The following is a 12,856-nucleotide window of genomic DNA, read 5'->3' as shown; positions in this document are numbered from 1 at the left end:
ATTTTGGCATGTGACGAAGTGCAGTGGCTGTAAATGATGCTGCTCATAGCAGGTGGCTTAGATGAGTGACTATGCCCTTCAAGCTTGTGGAAGATTAGATCAGTTGAACACACCTACTGTATTACAGTCAGAGAAATGTTTATTTGTTCACCAAATAGATGTTTTCCATGTCAGACATGACATCATCATTGCAGGAAAATCACATGTTTAATGCCACGTTCACGTCATATTGTTCAGAATGTATTATGAGCAGCTGAGTGGGGAAAACCATTCATGCCGACTTGTAATTCCGAATCAGAGATATTGTGAATTTCTGACATCTACATAGTGAAAAGAACTACAGACGTGTCAACAAACTACTGGCATCAGCTACAGATGTGTAATGCAGTAAATGATGCTAATTTATATGTATCTGGTGTGACTACAAGTGGGGCAGCCATCATGGAATAATGTGTGAACACTTCCAAATCAGAATCAGGAGGTTTTTCTGTTCTTCCTGTTCTGCCAATATGGCGTGAATGCAGCATTACTAATATGATTAATGATGCTCAGTTACATTTAAGTGTTAAGTCTTTGTGCTAAGCTGAGCTAACTGGCTGCTGGCTATAGCTTCATATTTACTCTACAGACATGGGAGTGATATCAATCTCATCTTCATCATCATAAAGTCTTGGCAAGCAAACAAAATAAACACACTTCGTCAGACTATTCCTTTAAGAAAAGACTGGTTCAAATTTACAAATGAGCAAATGAACTGTATAATATTATAGAAATAACGTGAACTTTTTTTTGGGGTGGTACTGTAGGGGGATGGAATATGACATATCGTTCACAATATTTATTTGATAGGAAGAAGTCTGACGTTGCAACATGCTCAAAATACATTAAATTTCACAAATTTATTAACGCCAATGATTATGTACCTCACAACGACTGGTGCACGAACAAATGTTTTAAAGTAATCTTATTTTTTGTAATGGCATCACTACGCCACAGTAGAAGACAACAGTTGACAATTTTGTGTATTTGAGTGAACTATCTTATATTGACCTCACAATGACTTGTGTTTGTTGAAAAAAGCAATACAAATGTGTGTTTGGGTGAACTATCCTTTTATGTACCCCACAATGACTTGTTTAAATTGAAAAATACTATTGTGTGGTCTGTTTTGATTTGGCTGCTTAGCTTGTCCCAACCCTGTCAGCCATGACAGAACATCCAACATGATCTGATGGGGTGGCGTATAAACAGCACGCCACTTTCGAGGACATTTCGCGTGTCATGTCGACGCATTTTAAACCTTTTTGCGTGTCACGTAATGCCGTTACAGATGCCGCATTTCATGAATTTTGGACGTGCAGGAATTTTGGACGAAGTCAGGTGACCATTAGTCAGGGGACCTTCGTTGGCATACTCAGGTGACCTTCGTCGTCATGGTAACAATAATAAACACGTGGTTGACGTTGTGAAACGGTCGCAGTTTGGTTAGGTTTAGGCAATAAAACTACATAGTTTGGGGTTAATATAAGTATGTGACGTACGCAACGTGACGTAAGTCACGTATGTAACGTACGTTAAGTAAGTTCAAACTTTGAATAACTTAAAACTTTAGTAAGTCAACATTGACTTTTGGTTTCACACGGGCCACTCCGGTCTCCTGGGTGAAAGTCCTGTGTTTGTTTGAGCCATCCATCCACCCCAACCCCCTCCTCAGGCGGACTTGTCGCTCTATATACTACCTGACATTGTTTTCTATATGACATTCACGCGTCAAATCACACGCCGTCTCTGCACAGTAGAAGTCAGTAGAGACTCAATGCCGTGAAATGCAAATGAAAAAACTGGGCTGGTGGGCAGAGGGTCTAACTGAGCATATGCAGTATGAGTGACATCACTCTAGCATGTTTCTGATTGGAGGAAAAAGACTTGTTGCAACCGTCCCCAGTCTACCCTATGTGTAATGTTAAAGAGGTCGCTCAAAATAATGAACCCAGAAAGAATCACCACCCATCTCTGCAGCTCTACTCAGCTCTTTAGTCTCTGTTAATTCATTGTTTTGGTTTTACATGGCACAAATGTACTGTTTGTTCAGTCTAACTGCTCTTATCAACTCCATTTCCAGCAGCTACAGGCAGCTATTTTCAGCAAGAAGCTCTGATAAACCCACAGTACGCTACCAGCTCAGCACCAACACAGACAGTTAGTGACTAGCGTTAGCTGGTGAAGAAAGTTATAAGCCAGATATTTTTCTCAAGAGCTGAATATTGGACTTACATTTGTTAGGTAGCCAGAAACATAATGCTAAATGAATGATATAGTTGCTCCATGTCTGGTAGAAGTGTAGTCTAATGTTTGCTAACATTAACATGCTAGCTAACATGGCTTAACATGTTAGCCATTCTATGTGTGGCGAATTTTTACCCTACAAATGAAGCTTGCTTTTTGATAGACTCTTGATAGATTTTGTTGCTTTCTATTTATAGCCACAAATGTCCATGACTGGTCAGTACACATTATGTCTGCAGCCTTCTGCTAACCAACAGTATCATCAGTATGCTGAAATATCATATTCTATCATTTACTTGTATCTCAAATGGAATGAAATTCTGCTTCTTTCTAATGACTGCCAGACATGAAACTATATTTTTCCTTAAACTTGCACCTCTGCCTCCTCTGTTGTGAACCATCCCAACTTCAATGTCCCATTTTACAAGCACCATGATGTGTTATTATCCCAGTATTAAATATTTCAAATCAGTCATCATCAGTATTTCTTAGATATTAAATACACAATTTGTATATGTATGCACCTGATCACCCGTTTTGGTTTTCATTGTCTGAGCCAGCCATATTTTCCTCAGGAAATGTGTTGCTTATTCATGCATATGTTATTAGGGAGCAGAATAAGATGGTACTTACAAACAGCCTTTCATGACCAAGAGTATTAGTGGCATTATGATCTGCAGTGCTATTTGAAATAATGTGCGCACGTAAACAGATTCATTGTAAAAGAATAACTGCTCTCAGTTCAACACCTCTTCTCTGACTGGTGTCTTTGTATCCAGCAGAAACCCAGCACCTGCTATCGACCCAACGGGAATCATTTCTAAACAACTTGTCGTTATGAGGCCTTGTCCTCACATGACACCACGGAGAAAAAATACAGCAAGGAATTTGTTGATAAGGAGAAGATCATTTGAGTGAGATATTCCAGAGGTTTGGATTCAAAATGAAAAAAAGTGGGATAATTTGTATTATTATTATTTCACCTACTATGAAAGAATGTAATATTATCCACTGATAGTTCTCCTTGTGCTTTCACTTTTCTGTTATTTAATCACTTCACCATCATTCCATCAATATTCTGTCTGCATCTGTTAATGTTCTGAGGCTCAGAGAAAAGCCATTTGACAGTGTTTGACAGATGGGTGATTAATGAGACTGTGATGCAGTTTTGAAGGTGTCACATAGAGAAAAAGTGTAGGTGTGCTAAAATGCAAATCATTAAAATTCTAATTCAATTAATATCTTCTTAAGCTGCCTGTGGCAATATTGATGTGTATATGATGAAAAGACTGCGAAGCATAACTCCTGTATTTTCCTTTGAAAATCATCTGAGTGATGATCACAAGCCTCCTTTAAGTTTAACTTTGATGATGAATGCACCTTATAGACTTGTGTTAGGCACCCCCACTCTCTTCTTCTCACACACACACACACACACACACACACACACACACACACACACACACACACACACACACAAACACCTGCTGCAAAAGATTAGCTTAGATTCCCAGAATGTCCTCAGTTGTCAAGAGGATGCTCCAGAATTAATCTATTTTAATTTATTATCAGCAGTCATCATGCACTCAGTGGTGACATGTAAATGTAAAATAACTGAAGCTAAACTCATTTCAGGAAATGTGATATTTGGTGTTCAAATGTACACTATCATGGCTTATGGATAAAATATGGGTGGAGCGAAGTCAAACTCTGTTTTAAAAAGTAACTGCTACAAACAATACCTGAGAAATAGATTTTAAAGAATGTCTTCTTTAGAAAGTTAGTGAGTTATTAAAAAAGTATAGAGAGTGAGTTAAATAATTTGATATGTGGGCTTATGCAATTACAGCTTTCTACTGTGAAGATGTTTACAGCCTGAAGTCTAACATTTCAGTGAAAGTGGTAATGAGAACCAGATAGCACTGTGCCAACAATGCATTTCACAGCTCCAACAGGGAAAATGTCCCCACTTACAGCACAGTTTGCATCTTCATTTGGGATCTTCTAACAACAACTCTGGACCCCTATACCATATAATGCACATGATGAACATCACTGGACATGCATTTTATTGCTCAGAATAGTGAGAATGAGAAAAAAAATGTTTTTTGATCAGCCAGCTGTAACATTTTGTTTTTGGAATAGTGGTAAAAACAATAACTTAAAGTGAGACTATGTACCTTTTGAGAGAAGAAATAACACATTCTTCCTCTTACACATGAAAAGTTGAATTCATAAGCAATAAAACACACCGTTGCTCAATTCAGCACACTGCAGCTACAGCCTTACTGGTATGACCAGCAGCTTATTGTGACTAATGTTAGCAAATGCAGTTCTATAACAGACATTACTGGGTCAGTTTGCTGACTTTATGACTCTTGTCTATTTGCACTACTGTTACAATAGTTTAGCATTTAGCTAAATGCTCAACAGTAGCTAGTTAGTATTTAGCATTATCCTGTCAGTTGTGTAGCTGCAGTGGCCACTGTTCTGCAAACGTTACATGGTCTCACTTTAAACACAAATGTGTTGAATAAACAGTACAGGGAAAAGAAAAATTAAGTTCAATGATTTGATGAAGAGCAGTAGTGTCTGTCTCTTTGCAAGCACATTCATTAACAGATTACAAGCTCTGTAGCTCTTGGCCTTAGTTTTTAGGGTTTTTTTCTTTGTTTTTTACCACTAATTGAAAAGGAATCCTGTCACTGTTATTGTACCCAATCATGCTTACTGCTGGCTTCCTCATCAAGGAATGTACTGCCAACAATATCAACTGGACACTGATACATACAGCAAGCCAAACGATGGTAAAAAAGTAAATACTCCAAATCCATTTGGCAAGCATATTTGGACCAATAAAGCCCTGTACGCTCGAGTCCTTAATCAAGGCAAATCTTACTTATGTCAGCTCAATTACTGACAAGTTTGTGCATGAAAACGTTACAAAACCATTGTATTCATTTTATTGGCAGTCAAATTATTGAATACCAATAGTACTATAGTAGTAGTAGTAATAGTGGTAATGCATGAAAATATATTCCAACACTAACAGTTTTGCATGTTTCATCTCAGACTTGAAGAGAGATAACGACAGAATGTGTATCTGTAGGAAGATGACACTGTAACACCTTTTCATATTATATTCTGTCATCCTTGCATAATGTGGTGGCCTTGAAATACAGTCTTAATACAGCATAAAATCTTCCAGTGATTTATACAATAATTTGAATGAAATGTGCCTTTAGGCTGGGGTCTGCTTTGGAAACTTCTCCTTAGCTAACAGAAAGAACCTGAACAGCCTTGTGCTGGTCAGTAAAATCCTGAGACCAAATCAAATTCAGCTCATTGACATTTCTAATAAGCAGGTGAGGAGTAAAAAGCGTGTCACATAAAACTGCCCTGACTGTCTTCATGCACAAGGAGTCCCATCTTACAATAATAATAAAATCCACTTTCATAGTCAAAATTATTTCAGCATTAAATTTACACTTCACTGTAATTTGTTTCACAATTTTCCCGTATATAATACTGTATCATTGATGTCCCAAAACATTTTCTAACACTGCTGCACTGGAGACTAATTCAGTACATAAAAAAATTATTTCAAACTTTAATAACTGTTCAGAAACAGAAAATGAACCCATATATACCCCCAAAATCACCATTCCCAGGCTTTGGTTATGGGCACACTATAATCTCATTGCAGCATGTCAAGCTGTTCCCTCAGTTAACATTCCTATTTTCTTGCTATTTTACATACTGTATTTGTTGATGGAGTAAATAATTGTGTGCTTGTTTTTCCTTGAGGCAATTAACATTCATCAAAATGCATGTCTTATCACAATATCAATTAACTAAATATGGCCATAATCAAAGTAATGTTAAGATGCTTAAATGACCATGTTGTAATTGCTGCATTCTTGTAATAGAATTTAGATCAGCAGCCAGAGGCAAATGACAATCAGCTGCATCAAAAATCACAGTCTATACACGATTGCTGAGCACAAGTGTAATATTCTGCTAGGCATGTAATTAGCTTAATCCAATAATTCTCATGATCAAAGTGAGAAACTGTAAATTCTGTGTAAATTGTCCCAGTTTGCCTTGAAGTGACATCATAATATTCTTGCCTCTACATTTGAAATAAATGTGGTAATATTCACAAATAGTAGATCAATGCAGTTGGTGGGAAATATAAAAATCAACAAAAGTCTTTTTTGTATGGTTTAAGGTAGCATACGGCTTATTTTTGAGAGACTTCACTTTGAAAAAGGACTGGTATGATCAACATAAAGTATAGATTTAACTGCAGACTTTAAAGCAACTGGGAAAGTGAAACTATAGGCAAAATGTATTTATTCATGTACGTACGACCTCCGTGCTAAATTTGAATAAATTAGCATTCAATCACATTTCACTGATTGAAAGTAGTGTATACCCCCACAGAGGCAATTTTATCTTCCAACACAAGTAAAAATGCATTCACAACAATCACAACCACATATACAATCAGCAACCACAATCAGGAAGGAAGTGAATGCCTGGCCTTGACTCAATTATAATACACACAGGCAGAGCAACTTCCATTATATACAACCATATTATACTGCATGCCACCCATTCTGATTAAAAAAACACACACACACACAAAACACACACATTAACATGTTTAGTTTTCTCAGTTGTCAGGCGGGAGAAACTAAGTTAGTTAAAGTAGTCCAATCAACCTCAGGCTGAAGAAACACACACACTGCTGCGCTTTCTCTTTCTGTTCTCCACAATCTGAAGCTCCAGCCCACTGATCATGACGGAGAATTGGGGGGGGGGGTGTTATTGATCAAGTTGTTTCTTATGTTTTTTAGCATAATTCTACTGTATCAGTAGTCCAGCAGTAGAGACAGAACCATACAGGATGTAGGTGCTGATGTTTGAGGCATACTGGGACAAAAATGGTGACATGGTAAATCAAAAATTTACACTGGATATGTTTGTTTTATTTTAGATTTTGGAATTTCAGAATTTCAGTATCCAGAAAGAGTATAGAGTGAATGTTTACCGATCTGGCGGGATAAAAGCACTCACATGCTTCTGTTTGGTGCGAAGTCGCTATTAAAGCTGAAATCTTTCCAAACTTTACACTCTCCCCCCTCTTCCTCATTCCTTTTTGCTCCGTTCTGTGATGTTGCCAGCAGTATGGGTGTCATGTATGGGCTGCTTCTGATGCAACTGTTGACTTTTGTGTATTCACTTTTTTATATGTATTTTTTGGTGCCCACACTGCAAATCAGAAAGACAACAGAGTTATTGTGGAATGTTGTGTGGGAGTCTGCACTGTGTTTGAATAAACTGATGCAAAACACCAGCAAGTCAAGTGTGATACCACTGTACTTATGTTGCGCTTATGTTTTATTATATGTGAAAGTATACATTCTGCAAAATGTTGTGCTGATTTCAATAATTGTAAGTAAGTCATGATGAGCCAATCAACACTTTTCAATAGAAAATGTGCCAGATATTGTGTTTTATGATACACCATACAGACGTGTATTAGTGATCTATGTATTAAACATTACAGATACCAACTTAATCAACTGATTAATCAACTGATTGATCACTTCCTGTGAAAAATGAGACATGTAAACAGATACTACAATGTCATTTGTGCAAATTATATTGAAATATTAGGTAAGTCTTTTTGTACTAATGGTGCACCAGTACAGTACGTACCAATACATATGTGTAGGTACTAAGTTATGCAATAAAGGGGTAACAATTCTGGATCTTACAAAGAATTCTGTTGTTATTTTTTAACTACTGGGTACCTATTCTATTGTTACAGGGTTTGTGACCTTTTGAGTAATAATCTGGAAGACTGGTAGTTCTCCCCTTGTTACATTTGGTTACAGGCTGACTACATGGTGATAAAGCTGACCTGCTCACAGGATCATGAGTGGCAGGGCTGGGTGTTGAAGCCCGGCCTCCCGTATAAAAGAACTAAGTTCTATCCTTGAGCCATCAAATCAGATCAATCAGTTTTTGAACATGTACATAACCCAATAACCATCAAATCTGCACACCAAAGGACAATGGTGACTTGGCAGATACAACGTTTTACTTGATGATAATTTGTGTTTTTTTAGTTTGCCTGTTTGTTGGTAATAGGGTCATTTTGAAATAAAATCTAATCAGATTAATTAAGTGATACAGAAGCCATCGCGACATCTACCGTGAAACATCCATCCAGATTTTTGCTCAGTTTTATGTCATACTGTTCCCTGTAATTCATACTGTATTCTGTATAATGTAGTTATTATTTCATTACTGGGTACCTATTCTATTACTATTGCAGGGTATGTATGACCATAACATTTGAGCAAAAATCTGAGATGGAGTGATGACTTCTGCATCACTTAATAATTCGGATGTGATTTTATTTCAAAATGACCTTATTACCAACAAACAGGCAAACTACACTGTTCCTTTATCATTTTGGGGTACTTAACCCTCCTACTGTGTCCTAAAAAGGTTTACACCCTTAGTGTTCGCAAGTTAAATTTGACATATTTGAATTCATTAACAAGCACTGAAAAAATGCCGATTATCATCCAGTAAAATGTTACCATTGTCCCTTGGTGCGCAGTCCTACTGATCCAGGAATCAGTCTGGTGGTTATTGTGGCCATATAGTCTGGGTTAGGAACATGTTGGAGATCTCTACCTGATTCGATGGCTCAAGGATAGAGCTCAATTGTAAATGTAACAAGGGGAGAACTACCACTGGATATACTGTAACCAGAAGTTCTCTTCCTCCCAGTCATCCAGTTTATTACTCAAAAGGTCACAAACCCTGTAATAATAGAAGAGGTACCCAGTAGTTAAAAAATAACAAGAGAAGGCTTAGAAGTTCTTTGTAAGATCCCGAATTGTTACCCCCTTATAACTGTAACTTCACATCTTGTTCCCCAGTACCTACACACATGTACTGGTACGTACTGTACTGTTACATCGTTAGTACAAAAGATTACACCGTAACTCTGGAGTAATTACGCTGTACGTTGCGGGCTGTAATCTAAAGCATTATCAAATATTGCATTTCATTTATCATTACGCTGATAAAAAGTGTGTCATTTTACATTAAGATCTCACAGCTTTAGTGCCTGCTATTGTTGTTTGTCTCAGGACTCTTCCTGGCATCAGTGAACACCTGCTTTCAAGTTTTCCATTTGAAGACGAGCCTGTCTGCACCTGCTGTGTTCTCAGTGCAGTGAAGTGATAGTGTGAGCTCCTGCCTCAAAGTGCGTTAAAAACTTACTCCTCACTCATGTTGTTTGCTGTAGACACAACATTCTCTCACATTCAGGCAGAGGTCCAGTGTATGTCTCGCTTTAAGAAGAGTGTGAACCCCAACAAGAATCTGCTGTGGGACGTACTGTATCTGTATCTCCTTGGCATTTGATAAGGCTGAGTCACAGCCAGGCTGGACACATTTGTTTCCATACAGGTGGAAAATGCAGCACAAATTCCAGTGTAATACTAGAGCAATAAAGAATAGGATGAGAGTCATATGATGAGGGCACAACAGCAGCTAACATATAAAGTGCATTCATCTTCACTGAATTACACAATTTTCTGGCTGCTGCTGATGCCCACACAGTACAACTGTGAAGATTTAGCTGACTTAGCTAAACTTATACCGTCCACTCCAAGTATGAATGACATTTCACACTCAACAGGGCACAGCACAAGTAATCTAAGTGCAAATAGACTAATAGGCATCAATGAATATATGGTAATCATATGGTACAAGCTACAAAGTAGAATGATTTTATGTTACACATATCAGTTATGCTTGCAAGCTGTCTGCTTCTAAAGTCTAAACCCGGATTTCTGTGACTGATAGTGTGACAGAAATGTTGCAAATACATTTTATGAAAAATATATTACGTGAAAAAAGCGGCACTCTCATTCCTTTGAATGAGACCGGTCCGACGACACAGCAGGGGTGCCAGTGCAGATGGCTTTGGCAAAAAACACAGGCTTGTCTGTTTGCAAGTATTGGACAAATTTAAATTTTGACTTGATGATGGCGCTAGATGAAAAGTTAAAGGATCATCAAAGTTATTACAATCCATCCAATAGTTGTCTATAGTCTGTTAGACTACAGTCTCCACAAAGATTACAGTTCAGTGGGAACCTCAGAGGAGTCAGCATCCCGCTTCGTAGGATGATAGTGCTGATTTTGTGAGGTCCTGTATTGATCTGCTCATGCAGCATTCCCTCCGCTTGAAGTGAGAATTTGTCTCTGATCTGAACCAGCTTTCAAGTGGGCAAAAACAACCTCAATCAATCTGACTCAAAGGCACTTTTTTGTAATGTACATCAAGAGCACAGCGGAGTATGCAGATAAAAAAAAACCTCAGCAAGCCTGCATGATTTTCTCTTGAATATCCTTCTGAGCTGCTCTTAATTCTGCTGAGATGCATTCGATATAGATTACACAGAAACTGATGCAGGATCTCAATTGTTGGGAAGGATTTCAAATGAAATAGTCCTCTGATGAATTTCCAAGCAGATCTGAATTCTAGATCCATCTATTTCAACAAGAACCATTTGTGAGCAATTTGTTAATGAACAGACCAGTAAGTGAAGAACACGTTTGAAAGTTAAATCTTTAGACTTCATTACAAATTTCTATAAAGACAATATGGCAATGACCCACTGCTGGTGCAGTCATAGAATATAGTATAGCTGACTAACAGTGAGGTGACTGCAGCACAGGTTCATGTTTTACACTGCGAACAGAAGAGAGTTTGTTTTCCCTTTGACATTCAGCACTGTGCACAAAAAAAGATTCTCAGGAAGTGTGAAAAACATCTGTACAGAATGCCACACTTGCAATTAATACATTGAAATGAGGGGGAAAATCAACTGCGAGTGACATCTGGTACAGTCTGTGGGTAGTTTGGGTGTTTTTTAATTCCATATTCGTAACTCACGTGTCACTGTGTAAGTGAACAGTGGGACTCGAGGAGCATTTAAAGAGGTGTAAATGGTGAGCATTTAGACCAACAAGGCTTTACACTGGATTCAAATTTGAAAATCAAAGGAGCAGTTACAAAATTCTAAATTCATGCTGCTGTCAAGGTCTGAATCAACCTTTTTAATACGACACTCTGGCCACATTGTGTAAAGCTGGTGTTTCAGTAGTATTATTGGTAGCAATTGGTTTGCAACTCATTTGTGAGTGCTTATCAATAACACACTGATGTACAGTTTGTGCGGTGCTGAAGCAACATTACAAGATTATCCCTATGATAGGGGGAGATCTCATTAAGTTGTATCAACTATATTGCTGTACTGCTGATGATTTGGGATAAGTGTATTTTTTTCTGTGTTGTTATTGTTTTAAGTGTTCCGTTGATTTTAATGAAGACACATTTCCTGCTGGACAATAAAGTTTTATTCTGGTCTATTCTTTCTAAATCACTGTAAGCTTTTGTAGAAAAGATGGACTTTTTGTGGCAATAAGTAATGCAAAGGAGTGAATATATTTTATTTAATAACTGCATCTTCATTAGTGTCAGTATTTGGAGAGTGTTAGATAATCTGCAGTTCACTCCAGAGAGTTTGGCAGCAAGATGCCAAAAAGACCTCTTGAAGATCATCCAAAGTCTAATTAAAAGATTTACATTGCAGTAGTGCTGAGCAGAGCCAAGAATGACACATGACTGCATCTCAGCAAACTAAAGTTTGACAGTGACTATATAAAACACAGATGATATTAAGGCATCAATCTTTTCAACCAGATGTCCAATGTTTCGCAGTGACAGTATTTCACTAATTAGATGAGATTTCATGCTGTGACTAGGTGTGAAACAACAAAGATTCTTAAGAAATGTGCATTCTAATCCCATGAATCTCAACAGTCTTCTGTAAATGGCTTGACTCAACATGAAAGTTCTCTGTAATTCAGCAAGATAGATAGCAGAGGGTTTGATAAACTCATTTCAGTTGCTGTAGCTTGTCTGCACTATGATAGTAGACACAGCAAAGCAGGAAAAAAAACATCCATAAACAGTCAGAAAGCATGTCCTGTCTGTCCATACTGTATATTTCAAAAGGCTGACAGATCAAAGGAGAGAAAAGGCTCAGACCTTAATTGTAGACTGGAGCAGCTCAACATCCACTTCTTTGCATGTCGCCTTCTCCTCCGCTGCCTCTGCCTCCGAGCTTAAATGATCTCATCAAGACAGATTTAAAACACTCTTTGCTGCCGTTAACGTCTCAACAGTGTCGCTGCCATTCATATGTGACTGCTGCATCCCTGAATGAATGAATAGGGCTTACAGGTGTACATGTCGGGAATGCGCTCCAGAGCTCACGCTGTGCTCCAGTGCTCACAGACTGAGATGTGGGAGAAGAGAGGGCAGCTTATTTGGCTCTAAACCCTCCCTCCCTCTATTCTACTCTCCTCCCGTCGCTCTTCCTTTCTCTGTCACTCTGTCTCTTGTCTCATTCCACTTCACCTTGTTGGTGCCCCTGTTTAGTTCCCACCCTTTCCCCTTGCACCA

At 38.1% G+C, this 12,856-nt stretch overlaps 1 protein-coding gene across 2 annotated transcripts in view; it reads right to left on the bottom strand.

Annotated features, from left to right (window-relative positions):
* b3gat1b (beta-1,3-glucuronyltransferase 1 (glucuronosyltransferase P) b) overlaps positions 1 to 12,856 on the bottom strand; it is a 23,829-nt gene extending 10,973 nt beyond the window's left edge. For both annotated transcript variants that reach the window (XR_006380741.1, XM_044223276.1), the window contains exon 1: positions 12,440 to 12,856. The gene's annotated coding sequence lies outside the window, so the exon portion shown is untranslated. The remainder of the gene's footprint in view (positions 1 to 12,439) is intronic.

This window comes from Siniperca chuatsi, linkage group LG14, assembly GCF_020085105.1.
Source record: "Siniperca chuatsi isolate FFG_IHB_CAS linkage group LG14, ASM2008510v1, whole genome shotgun sequence".
NCBI classification, from domain to species: Eukaryota; Metazoa; Chordata; class Actinopteri; order Centrarchiformes; family Sinipercidae; genus Siniperca; species Siniperca chuatsi.
Note: the sequence above shows the minus strand (reverse complement) of the source record. Positions and strands in the feature narration are given on the sequence as shown.